General features: G+C 38.4%; 1 long non-coding RNA gene across 1 annotated transcript; it reads left to right on the top strand.

The window, feature by feature from the left end:
• Nucleotides 1–9,052: 9,052 nt before the first annotated feature.
• Nucleotides 9,053–12,841, top strand: LOC147376539 (uncharacterized). The gene is made up of 2 exons (XR_015161034.1): nt 9,053–9,266; nt 12,321–12,841. It is a non-coding gene; the product is annotated as an uncharacterized LOC147376539 (long non-coding RNA).
• The last annotated feature ends 518 nt before the right edge of the window (nt 12,842–13,359 follow it).

Genomic DNA, 13,359 nt, shown 5'->3' with positions numbered 1-13,359 from the left:
AAATGTGATATTTGTTTTTCTGTCTGATTCACTCTTTATAACGGGCTTTAGATTTGTCCACCTCAGTTAAACTGAACTCCTATCTGCTCCTTTCTATGGCTGAGTGACATTCCATTGTATTTATGTACAACAATTTCTTTACCCATTCATTCGTTGACTGACATCTAGGTTGCTTGCATGTCCAGGCTATTGGAAACAGTGATGCAATGAACACTGGAGTACATGTGCCTTTTTGAATTACAATTTTCTCAGGGCATATGCCCAGAGAAGTATCCCCAGGGATTGCTGGGCCATATGGTAGTTTTATTCCTAATTTTTTAAGGATCTCCATGCCGTTCTCCATAGCGACTGTATGCAATGAACACTGGGGTGCATTTGTCTGTTGAAGCACAGTTTACTCAGGGCATGTGCCCATGTGCCCTTTTACTTCCACGAGTTTGACTGTTTCAATACCTCATATAAGGGGATTCATGCAGCATTTGTCCTCCTGGGTCTGGCTTACTTCTCTTGGTATAATGTCTTCCAGGTTGATCCATGTTGTCTCATGACAGGATTTCCTTCTTTTTAAGGACGAATAATAATCCACTGTATGTGTATACTACAGTTTATTTATCCATTCATGTGTTGATGGACATTTAGGATGTTAACACGTCTTGGCTATTGTGGGTACTGCTGCAGTGAACTTGAAAGTGCTAATATGTCTTGGCGACCCTGATTTAAATTACCTTGGTTAAATACACTAATGTGCATGGGTAATACATATGGTAGTTCTGGTTTCTATTTTTTAACATTTGAGTAACCTTCATATTTTTCATCATGGTTGAACCATTTACCATTGCACTAACAGGTAAAAGTCTCCTTATTTTCTACACAAACTCACCAACTTTGACTAGGATTTCTTGTTTTTCTGATCACAATCATTCTAACAGGTGTGAAGTGATATATCATTGTGTGTTTGATTTTCATATCCTGGATGATCAGTAGTGATATTAGACTCCTTTTCAATATGTCTTCTGTAAACAGAACTCTATTGAAGTCCCTTCCATATTTGAAATAAAGGCTCCTAAACTTTTTGCTATTATGTTGTATAAATTTTTATATATTTTGGAAATTAACCCTTTATCAGGTTTTTTTTTTTTTTTAAAGTCACTCAGTCATGTCCGACTCTTTGCGACCCCATGGGCTGTAGCCTACCAGGCTCCTCTGTCCATGGGATTTTCCAGGCAATAGTCCTGGAGTGGATTGCCATTTCCTTCTCCAGGGGATCTTCCCAACCCAGGGATCGAACCCTGGTCTCCCGCATTGTAGACAGACGCTTTACCATCTGAGCCACCAGGGAAGCCTCATATTTCCATAGGATCGATCATGTAATGTGCCTTATATTAGGCATTTTGTTGTTTTGATAGCAAAATTTTGAGGCAGGTATAGTTTTTATCTCTAATTACAACTATGTAAATAAACTGGTCTTCAGGGAGGTTGGGAAATATTTAATGTCACACAGTACTGGTGTGCATGGATGTCTGCATAGCCCAGGACTCAAGCTTTCCCTGGAAAGCAGAGTGCCAATTATTAGCTGAAGTGTTATTTACTTATGATTATTATGCTTACTTACTTATTATTATTCATATATCAAGTAAAGTTATGGTTTATTTATTATTATTATACTGTGGTTCAACAAATTATACTAATAAATTATGAATGGATTCTATGTCATCCATCATTTATTTATTTAGGGAAAAATAGCCAATGATTGAATGCTGGAATGAATGATTGATGGAGCTTCATTCCCTGGGTGTACTAAGAAAGTCTGAAAACACACCAAACGTCATTTCAAAAAAGGGCCTGATACAGTTAACTGAATTAATGCCAGTAGTGTAAACTAGCACAAGATATTTGGTGGGTACTAGTGGAAAAGCTTCTAAATGGATACAGTCCAGATATTGAGAGAATTTTGAAGATAATGAGATGAGAGTAATTTGGTTTCTAGTAGACCGAAAGCAGCAGAACAACAAGCAACACTAAGAACTGGACATGGAAAAATGAACTGGTTCAAAACAGGGAAAGGAGTAAGCAAAGGCAGTATATTGTCACCCCACATACTTAAATTATATGCAGAGTACATCATGCAAAATGCTGGGCTGGATGAAGCACAAGTTGGAATCAAGATTGCCGGGAGAAACATCAATAACCTCAAGTATGAAGATGATGCCACCCTTAGGGCAGAAAGCAAAGATGAACTAAAGATCCTCTTGAAGATGGCGAAGGAGTAGGATGGGGAGAACACTTTCTCCCCCAGAAATTCATCAAAAGAGCATTTAAACGTTGAGTAAATTCCACAAAACAACTTCTGAATGCCGGCAGAGGACATCAGGCACCCAGAAAAGCAACCCAACTCTTCGAAAGGAGAGAGAAGAAATACAGCTCCACCCACCAGAACACCGACACAAGCTTCCCTAACCAGGAAACCTTGACAAGTCACCTGTACAAACCCACACACAGTGAGGAAACGCCACAATAAAGAGAACTCCACAAACTGCCAGAATACAGAAAGGACACCCCAAACTCAGCAATTTAAACAAGATGAAGAGACAGAGGAATACTCAGCAGATAAAGGAACAGGATAAATGCCCACCAAACCAAACAAAAGAGGAAGAGATAGGGAATCTACCTGATAAAGAATTCCAAATAATGATAGTGAAATTGATCCAAAATCTTGAAACTAAAATGGAATCACAGATAAATAGCCTGGAGACAAGGATTGAGAAGATGCAAGAAAGGTTTAACAAGGACCTAGAAGAAATAAAAAAGAGTCAATATATAATGAATAATGCAATAAATGAAATTAAAAACACTCTGGAGGCAACAAATAGTAGATTAACAGAGGCAGAAGATAGGATTAGTGAATTAGAAGATAGAATGGTAGAAATAAATGAATCAGAGAGGATAAAAGAAAAACGAATTAAAAGAAATGAGGACAATCTCAGAGACCTCCAGGACAATATTAAACGCTACAACATTCGAATCATAGGGGTTTCAGAAGAAGAAGACAAAAAGAAAGACCATGAGAAAATACTTGAGGAGATAATAGTGGAAAACTTCCCTAAAATGGGGAAGGAAATAATCACCCAAGTCCAAGAAACCCAGAGAGTCCCAAACAGGATAAACCCAAGGAGAAACACCCCAAGACACATATTAATCAAATTAACAAAGATCAAACACAAAGAACAAATATTAAAAACAGTAAGGGGAAAACAACAGATAACAGACAAGGGAATTCCCATAAGGATAATAGCTGATCTTTCAATAGAAACTCTTCAAGCCAGGAGGGAATGGCAAGACATACTTAAAATGATGAAAGAAAATAACCTACAGCCCAGATTATTGTACCCAGCAAGGATCTCATTCAAGTATGAAGGAGAAATCAAAAGCTTTTCAGACAAGCAAAAGCTGAGAAAATTCTGCACCACCAAACCAGCTCTCCAACAAATACTAAAGGATATTCTCTAGACAGGAAACACAAAAACGGTGTATAAACTCGAACCCAAAACAATAAAGTAAATGGCAACGGGATCATACTTATCAGTAATTACCTTAAACGTAAATGGGTTGAATGCCCCAACCCAAAGACAAAGACTGGCTGAATGGATACAAAAACAAGATCCCTACATATGTTGTCTACAGGAGACCCACCTCAAAACAGGGGACACATACAGACTGAAAGTGAAGGGCTGGAAAAAGATTTTCCATGCAAATAGGGACCAAAAGAAAGCAGGAGTAGCAATACTCATATCAGATAAAATAGACTTTAAAACAAAGGCTGTGAAAAGAGACAAAGAGGGTCACTACATAATGATCAAAGGATCAATCCAAGAAGAAGATATAACAATTATAAATGTATATGCACCCAACACGGGAGCATCACAGTACGTAAGACAAATGCTAACAAGTATGAAAGGAGAAATTAACAATAACACAATAATAGTGGGAGACTTTAATACCCCATTTACACCTATGGATAGATCAACTAAACAGAAAATTAACAAGGAAACACAAACTTTAAACGATACAATAGACCAGTTAGACCTAATTGATATCTATAGGACATTTCATCCCCAAACAATGAATTTCACCTTTTTCTCAAGCGCACATGGAACCTTCTCCAGGATAGATCACATCCTGGGCCATAAAGCTAGCCTTGGTAAATTCAAAAAAATAGAAATCATTCCAAGCATTTTTTTCTGACCACAATGCAGTAAGATTAGATCTCAATTACAGGAGAAAAACTATTAAAAATTCCAACATATGGAGGCTGAACAACACGCTGCTGAATAACCAACAAATCACAGAAGAAATCAAAAAAGAAATCAAAATTTGCATAGAAACGAATGAAAATGAAAACACAACAACCCAAAACCTGTGGGACACGGTAAAAGCAGTTCTAAGGGGAAAGTTCATAGCAATACAGGCACACTTCAAGAAACAAGAAAAAAGTCAAATAAATAACCTAACTCTACACCTAAAGCAACTAGAAAAGGAAGAAATGAAGAACCCTAGGGTTAGTAGAAGGAAAGAAATCTTAAAAATTAGAGCAGAAATAAATGCAAAAGAAACAAAAGAGACCATAGCAAAAATCAACAAAACCAAAAGCTGGTTCTTTGAAAGGATAAATAAAATTGACAAACCATTAGCCAGACTCATCAAGAAACAAAGGGAGAAAAATCAAATCAACAAAATTAGAAACAAAAATGGAGAGATCACAACAGACAGCACAGAAATACAAAGGATCATAAGAGACTACTATCAACAATTATATGCCAATAAAATGGACAACGTGGAAGAAATGGACAAATTCTTAGAAAAGTACAACTTTCCAAAACTGGACCAGGAAGAAATAGAAAATCTTAACAGACCCATCACAAGCATGGAAATTGAAACTGTAATCAAAAATCTTCCAGCAAACAAAAGCCCCAGTCCAGACAGCTTCACAGCTGAATTCTACCAAAAATTTAGAGAAGAGCTAACACCTATCCTGCTCAAACTCTTCCAGAAAATTGCAGAGGAAGGTAAACTTCCAAAATCATTCTATGAGGCCACCATCACCCTAATACCAAAACCTGACAAAGATCCCACAAAAAAAGAAAACTACAGGCCAATATCACTGATGAACATAGATGCAAAAATCCTTAACAAAATTCTAGCAATCAGAATCCAGCAACACATTAAAAAGATCATACACCATGACCAAGTGGGCTTTATCCCAGGGATGCAAGGATTCTTCAATATCCACAAATCAATCAATGTAATACACCACATTAACAAACTGAAAAATAAAAACCATATGATTATCTCAATAGATGCAGAGAAAGCCTTTGACAAAATTCAACATCCATTTATGATAAAAACTCTCCAGAAAGCAGGAATAGAAGGAACATACCTCAACATAATAAAAGCTATATATGACAAACCCACAGCAAACATTATCCTCAATGGTGAAAAATTGAAAGCATTTCCTCTAAAGTCAGGAACAAGACAAGGGTGCCCACTTTCACCATTACTATTCAACATAGTTTTGGAAGTTTTGGCCACAGCAATCAGAGCAGAAAAAGAAATAAAAGGAATCCAAATTGGAAAAGAAGAAGTAAAACTCTCACTATTTGCAGATGACATGATCCTCTACATAGAAAACCCTAAAGATTCCACCAGAAAATTACTAGAAATAATCAATGACTATAGTAAAGTTGCAGGATATAAAATCAACACACAGAAATCCCTTGCATTCCTATACACTAATAATGAGAAACAGAAAGAGAAATTAAGGAAACAATTCCATTCACCATTGCAACAAAAAGAATAAAATACTTAGGAATATATCTACCTAAAGAAACTAAAGACCTATATATAGAAAACTATAAAACACTGGTGAAAGAAATCAAAGAGGACACTAATAGATGGAGAAATATACCATGTTCATGGATTGGAAGAATCAATATAGTGAAAATGAGTATACTACCCAAAGCAATTTATAGATTCAATGCAATCCCTATCAAGCTACCAACAGTTTTCTTCACAGAGCTAGAACAAATAATTTCACAATTTGTATGGAAATACAGAAAACCTCGAATAGCCAAAGCGATCTTGAGAAAGAAGAATGGAACTGGAGGAATCAATCTACCTGACTTCAGGCTCTACTACAAAGCCACAGTTATCAAGACAGTATGGTACTGGCACAAAGACAGAAATATAGATCAATGGAATAAAATAGAAAGCCCAGAGATAAATCCACGCACATATGGACACCTTATCTTTGACAAAGGAGGCAAGAATATACAATGGATTAAAGACAATCTCTTTAACAAGTGGTGCTGGGAAATCTGGTCAACCACATGTAAAAGAATGAAACCAGACCACTTTAACACCATACACAAAAATAAACTCAAAATGGATTAAAGATCTAAACGTAAGATCAGAAACTATAAAAGTCCTAGAGGAGAACATAGGCAAAACACTCTCTGACATTCATCACAGCAGGATCCTCTATGACCCACCTCCCAGAATATTGGAAATAAAAGCAAAAATAAACCAATGGGACCTAATTAAACTTAAAAGCTTCTGCACATCAAAGGAAACTATTAGCAAGGTGAAAAGACAGCCTTCAGAATGGGAGAAAATAATAGCAAATGAAGCAACTGACAAACAACTAATCTCAAAAATATACAAGCAACTCCTACAGCTGAACTCCAGAAAAATAAACGACCCAATCAAAAATGGGCCAAAGAACTAAATAGACATTTCTCCAAAGAAGACATACAGATGGCTAACAAACACATGAAAAGATGCTCAACATCACTCATTATCAGAGAAATGCAAATCAAAACCACTATGAGGTACCATTTCACACCAGTCAGAATGGCTGCGATCCAAAAGCCTACAAATAATAAATGTTGGAGAGGGTGTGGAGAAAAGGGAACCCTCTTACACTGTTGGTGGGAATGCAAACTAGTACAGCCACTATGGAGAACAGTGTGGAGATTCCTTAAAAAACTGGAAATAGAACTGCCTTATGACCCAGCAATCCCACTGCTGGGCATACACACTGAGGAATCCAGAAGGGAAAGAGACACGTGTACCCCCATGTTCATCACAGCACTGTTTATAATAGCCAGGACATGGAAGCAACCTAGATGTCCATCAGCAGATGAATGGATAAGAAAGCTATGGTACATATACACAATGGAGTATTACTCAGCCATTAAAAAGAATACATTTGAATCAGTTCTAATGAGGTGGATGAAACTGGAGCCTATTATACAGAGTGAAGTAAGCCAGAAGGAAAAACATCAATACAGTATACTAATGCATATATATGGAATTTAGAAAGATGGTAACAATAACCCGGTGTACGAGACAGCAAAAGAGACACTGATGTATAGAACAGTCTTATGGACTCTGTGGGAGAGGGAGAGGGTGGGAAGATTTGGGAGAATGGCATTGAAACATGTAAAATATCATGTAAGAAATGAGTTGCCAGTCCAGGTTCGATGCACAATACTGGATGCTTGGGGCTAGTGCACTGGGACGACCCAGAGGGATGGTATGTGGAGGGAGGAGGGAGGAGGGTTCAGGATGGGGAACACATGTATACCTGTGGCGGATTCATTTTGATATTTGGCAAAATTAATACAATTATGTGAAGTTTAAAAATAAAATAAAATTAGAAAAAAAATTAAAGGCCTTGTTCAGAATGTCAAAAATAAATAAATAGATAAATAAAGATCCTCTTGATGAAAGTGAAAGAGGAGAGTGAAAACGTTGGCTTCAAACTCCACATTCAAAAAACGAAGATCATAGCATTTGATCCCATCACTTCAAGGAAACAGATGGGGGAAAAAATGAAAACCGTGACAGACTTTATTTTCTTGGGCTCTAAAATCACTGAGGACTGAGACTGCAGTCATGAAATAAAAGATGCTTGCTCATGGGAAGAAAACTATACCAAACCTAAACAGTGTATCAAAAAGCAGAGACATCACTTTGCTGACAAAGGTCCCTATACTCAAAGTTATGGTTTTTCCACTAGTTATGTATGGATGTCAGAGTTGGACCATAAAGAAGGCTGAGCACTGAAGAACTGAGGCTTTTGAACTGTGGTGCTGGAGAGGACACATGAGAGCCCCTTGGACACCAAGGAGAGCAAACCAGTCAATCCTAAAGGAAATCAACTCTGAATATTCATTGGAAGGACTGATATTGAAGCTCAAACTCCAATATTTTGGCCTACTGATGTGAAGAGCAAACTCATTGGAAAAGATCTTGTTGGGATGTTGGGAAAGATTGAAGGCAGGAGGAGAAGGGGACGACAGAAGAAGAGATGGTCAGATGGTGTCAATGGAAATGAGTTTGAGCAAACTCTGGGAGATAGTGAAGGACAAGGAAGTCTGGCATGCTGCAGTCCATGGGGTCGCAAAGAGTCGGACATGAATGAGCAACTGAACAGCATCAAACAACACTAGACCAGGGTGACTCATGGTCATGTGGCAGAAAAAGTAGAATTTCATGAAGGGACCCCATTCCATGAGCTTATGGCTGAGAAACCTGAGGGATCATGTTGTCCTGTTCAAGTCCACTATGGAGCCATGTGAAAACACAACTGAAATGAGACTGTTCATACTGGAAAATCATGATAGACTCTGTGGCCATGGTTAAGTCATTTAATTGTCAAGAAAAGCCCAGAGATCAGTAGAATGTGGTATAAGGGGAATGTAGAAAAACTGTGGGTGGGGGTTAAGATATGTGCATTCAGTAAACCCTAGTCATGACCATTGAGGGAGACAAAGCTGGGTGCTGAAGCTGAAATGGAATGGGGTAGTAAGTTTTCCATACCAGATGCGTAGGGAGCTGGGGAATGTGGCAAGCACAATCTTAACCATGGAGGAGCAGTACCATTGTCAAGGAATTCCTCATATTTCCTAACTGGTGCATGATATTGGCACTGGGGCTTTGAGACAATATATTGAGTGACTCACTCTGCACTGCCTCAGTGAAGGGTGAGGAAGTCCATGGCAATGGAGCTTTGTGATATCAGCATGAGTGTGACAATTTATTTTTGAGATTGCAAGCACATGGTATTTGGGGTGGGAAACAAGTGCATCATGCCAGATCTGGGATATTCCCTCTGGGTGGAGCTGCCTGGTCCTTATAAAAGGAGTCTCTACCACCGTGCTGCTATCTTCATGATACTCAGTCATAGGTCTTCTTTGGAGCCTCTGGTGAGTACAATTTTAGAGGTTTTTAGCACTCGTGTGGTAGGGTATAGTCTTAGGGTAGAAGTGGCTGTATTTGAACAAATTAGTGCTCTCTATGGGAATAAGAAGGTAATAAGAATTTAGGGGTAGTTTTTAGTCTTGTTCTTGACGTCTTAAATGTGCACTTAAATGAGACAAGAGGAATAGAGTCAGCGGCACAATCCTTTTTTTTTTTTAATTTTTCTTTTATTTTTAAACTTTACATAATTGTATTAGTTTTGCCAAATATCAAACTGAATCCGCCACAGGTATACATGTGTTCCCCATCCTGAACCCTCCTCCCTCCTCCCTCCCCATACCATCCCTCTGGGTTGTCCCAGTGCACTAGCCCCAAGCATCCAGTATTGTGCATCAAACCTGGACTGGGATCTCGTTTCATACATGATATTTTACATGTTTCAATGCCATTCTCCCAAATCTTCCCACCCTCTCCCTCTCCCACAGAGTCCATAAGACTGTTCTATACATCAGTGTCTCTTTTGCTGTCTCGTACACCGGGTTATTGTTACCATCTTTCTAAATTCCATATATATGCTTTAGTATACTGTATTGATGTTTTTCTTTCTGGCTTACTTCACTCTGTATAATAGGCTCCAGTTTCATCCACCTCATTAGAACTGATTCAAATGTATTCTTTTTAATGGCTGAGTAATACTCCATTGTGTACATGTAACCATAGCTTTCTTATCCATTCATCTGCTGATGGACATCTAGGTTGCTTCCATGTCCTGGCTATTATAAACAGTGCTGTGATGAACATGGGGGTACACGTGTCTCTTTCCCTTCTGGTTTCCTCAGTGTGTATGCCCAGCAGTGGGATTGCTGGATCATAAGGCAGTTCTATTTCCAGTTTTTTAAGGAATCTCCACACTGTTCTCCATAGTGGCTGTACTAGTTTGCATTCCCACCAACAGTGTAAGAGGGTTCCCTTTTCTCCACACCCTCTCCAGCTATTATTATTTGTAGACTTTGGGATTGCAGCCATTCTGACTGGTGTGAAATGGTACCTCATAGTGGTTTTGATTTGCATTTCTCTGATAATGAGTGATGTTGAGCATCTTTTCATGTGTTTGTTAGCCATCTGTATGTCTTCTTTGGAGAAATGCCTATTTAGATCTTTGGCCCATTTTTTGATTGGGTCGTTTATTTTTCTGGAGTTGAGCTGTAGGAGTTGCTTGTATATTTTTGAGATTAGTTGTTTGTCAGTTGCTTCATTTGCTATTATTTTCTCCCATTCTGAAGGCTGTCTTTTCACCTTGCTAATAGTTTCCTTTGATGTGCAGAAGCTTTTAAGTTTAATTAGGTCTCATTTGTTTATTTTTGCTTTTATTTCCAATATTCTGGGAGGTGGGTCAAAGAGGATCCTGCTGTGATGAATGTCAGAGAGTGTTTTGCCTATGTTCTCCTCTAGGAGTTTTATAGTTTCTGGTCTTATGTTTAGATCTTTAATCCATTTTGAGTTTATTTTTGTGTGTATGGTGTTAGAAAGTGTTCTAGTTTCATTCTTTTACAAGTGGTTGACCAGATTTCCCAGCACCACTTGTTAAAGAGATTGTCTTTAATCCATTGTATATTCTTGCCTCCTTTGTCAAAGATAAGGTGTCCATATGTGCGTGGATTTATCTCTGGGCTTTCTATTTTGTTCCATTGATCTATATTTCTGTCTTTGTGCCAGTACCATACTGTCTTGATAACTGTGGCTTTGTAGTAGAGCCTGAAGTCAGGTAGACTGATTCCTCCAGTTCCATTCTTCTTTCTCAAGATCGCTTTGGCTATTCGAGGTTTTTTGTATTTCCATACAAATTGTGAAATTATTTGTTCTAGCTCTGTGAAGAATACTGTTGGTAGCTTGATAGGGATTGCATTGAATCTATAAATTGCTTTGGGTAGTATACTCATTTTCACTATATTGATTCTTCCAATCCATGAACATGGTATATTTCTCCATCTATTAGTGTCCTCTTTGATTTCTTTCACCAGTGTTTTATAGTTTTCTATATATAGGTCTTTAAGTGCGCTTAATCCCAGGGATGCAAGGATTCTTCAATATCCGCAAATCAATCAATGTAATACACCACATTAACAAATTGAAAAATAAAAACCATATGATTATCTCAATAGATGCAGAGAAAGCCTTTGACAAAATTCAACATCCATTTATGATAAAAACTCTCCAGAAAGCAGGAATAGAAGGAACATACCTCAACATAATAAAAGCTATATATGACACACCCACAGCAAACATTATCCTCAATGGTGAAAAATTGAAAGCATTTCCTCTAAAGTCAGGAACAAGACAAGGGTGCCCACTTTCACCATTACTATTCAACATAGTTTTGGAAGTTTTGGCCACAGCAATCAGAGCAGAAAAAGAAATAAAAGGAATCCAAATTGGAAAAGAAGAAGTAAAACTCTCACTATTTGCAGATGACATGATCCTCTACATAGAAAACCCTAAAGATTCCACCAGAAAATTACTAGAAATAATCAATGACTATAGTAAAGTTGCAGGATATAAAATCAACACACAGAAATCCCTTGCATTCCTATACACTAATAATGAGAAACAGAAAGAGAAATTAAGGAAACAATTCCATTCACCATTGCAACGGAAAGAATAAAATACTTAGGAATATATCTACCAGCTGCACAATCTTAACCTAGGGAGAGTCAGGGAGATGAGATGCCGTGTTTCAGTGCACCCTGCATTCATTGCAAATGAAGTCTTCTCAGCCTGCAGTCCCACTGAGTGCTGAGTGTGGGCCTTTGTGTTTCTCCTCGGAAGCCAACAGTCAAGTCAATTAGACCAGCAACCAGGACCTCAAGGGAGAAATTAGTAGAGATGTGTTTTGAGATAAGCTACAAATTTCACATCCTGATTATTCTTCTTCAGAGTGTGCTTGTATTCACAGCATTTGTGTAAGTAATTTTTTCTTCAGAAAGTGGTAGAAAAGGGCTCCCTAATAATGGAAGAATAGGACTTTCTGTTAAGAACAATGCTGTCTGTTTGTATTTCAGATTCCTTGAGACCCAGGAAGGATGTCTCACCGTCCGCATCCGCATCAGCATCAGCATCACCATCAGTCCAAGGAGCCCTGCCATCCACCTCCAAAAGTATGCCCACCCAAGTGCCATGAGCCTTGCCCACCTCATCCATGCCCATCTCCACCGAGCCAGAAGAAATGCCCTCCTGGGCCACCATGCCCACCATGCAAGCAGAAGTGTCCACCCAAGTGGAAGTAACAGCACCAGATTTCATCTGGACCAAGAAACAAGATCAGGCTCTCTCGTTGTCCATCCTTCGGCCATGGTGATGGATTTCATCTTTTTAAACCTCTCTCCTCAACCTACAGCTGACAGAGAAAAGGCTTGCTTCCTGAGACTGACACCACCTTGTTGGATAAAGAGCAGCAGGATCATCACCTGATCGCCTTTTGCCATGTGCCCATCTGCAATCCACGATGTGATCTCTACCCTGTGAGCACTCAGTGTGTCTATTCTTTGATTCTCCAATAAAGCCTGTGTCCTAGTTGAGTGCACATTTCTTATGTTTTTCTTTTGCACTTTGTGTTTTTAATGTCTCCTGTCAACTACAAGTGTTCTTCTGTGTGTTCCTTTTACTCCCATTGGATTTTCGGAGTTAGACTTTTCCTTCATTGAGTTCAGCTTTGCCTGAAATATGTCTTTTGGATTGGATCCATCAAGGAATTCTTTCACTGGTTTCAAACGTGTCTATCTCTCTACCTTGTAGGACCCTGAAAAGAACTGAATTCTCTCAGCCTCAGTTTCCTTACTTGAGAAAATGAGGAGAGAATGTATTCAACTCAGTGTACTCATAGAAGTTAATATAGACACAATGTTTCCTAATTATTGATACATGCCAGGCCATCTCTTATATGCCAGGTGCATGATAATGGTGACCAACATTCTTGTCCATCTAAATTCTTGAGGGAATTTTACACACACACCCACACACACACACATATGCAGAAGACAAATAATAGTCCTGCATGTGTATGTTAGAGAAAATTTGGAGAAAAGCTCTTCCAAAGTGGCT

The sequence above is a fragment of the Bos grunniens genome, chromosome 3 (genome assembly GCF_055505025.1).
Source record: "Bos grunniens cultivar Pamir isolate PY7600 chromosome 3, Bosgru_T2T1.0, whole genome shotgun sequence".
NCBI classification, from domain to species: domain Eukaryota; kingdom Metazoa; phylum Chordata; class Mammalia; order Artiodactyla; family Bovidae; genus Bos; species Bos grunniens.
The sequence above is the reverse complement of the archived record's forward strand: the minus strand, read 5'-3'. Positions and strand labels throughout refer to the sequence as shown.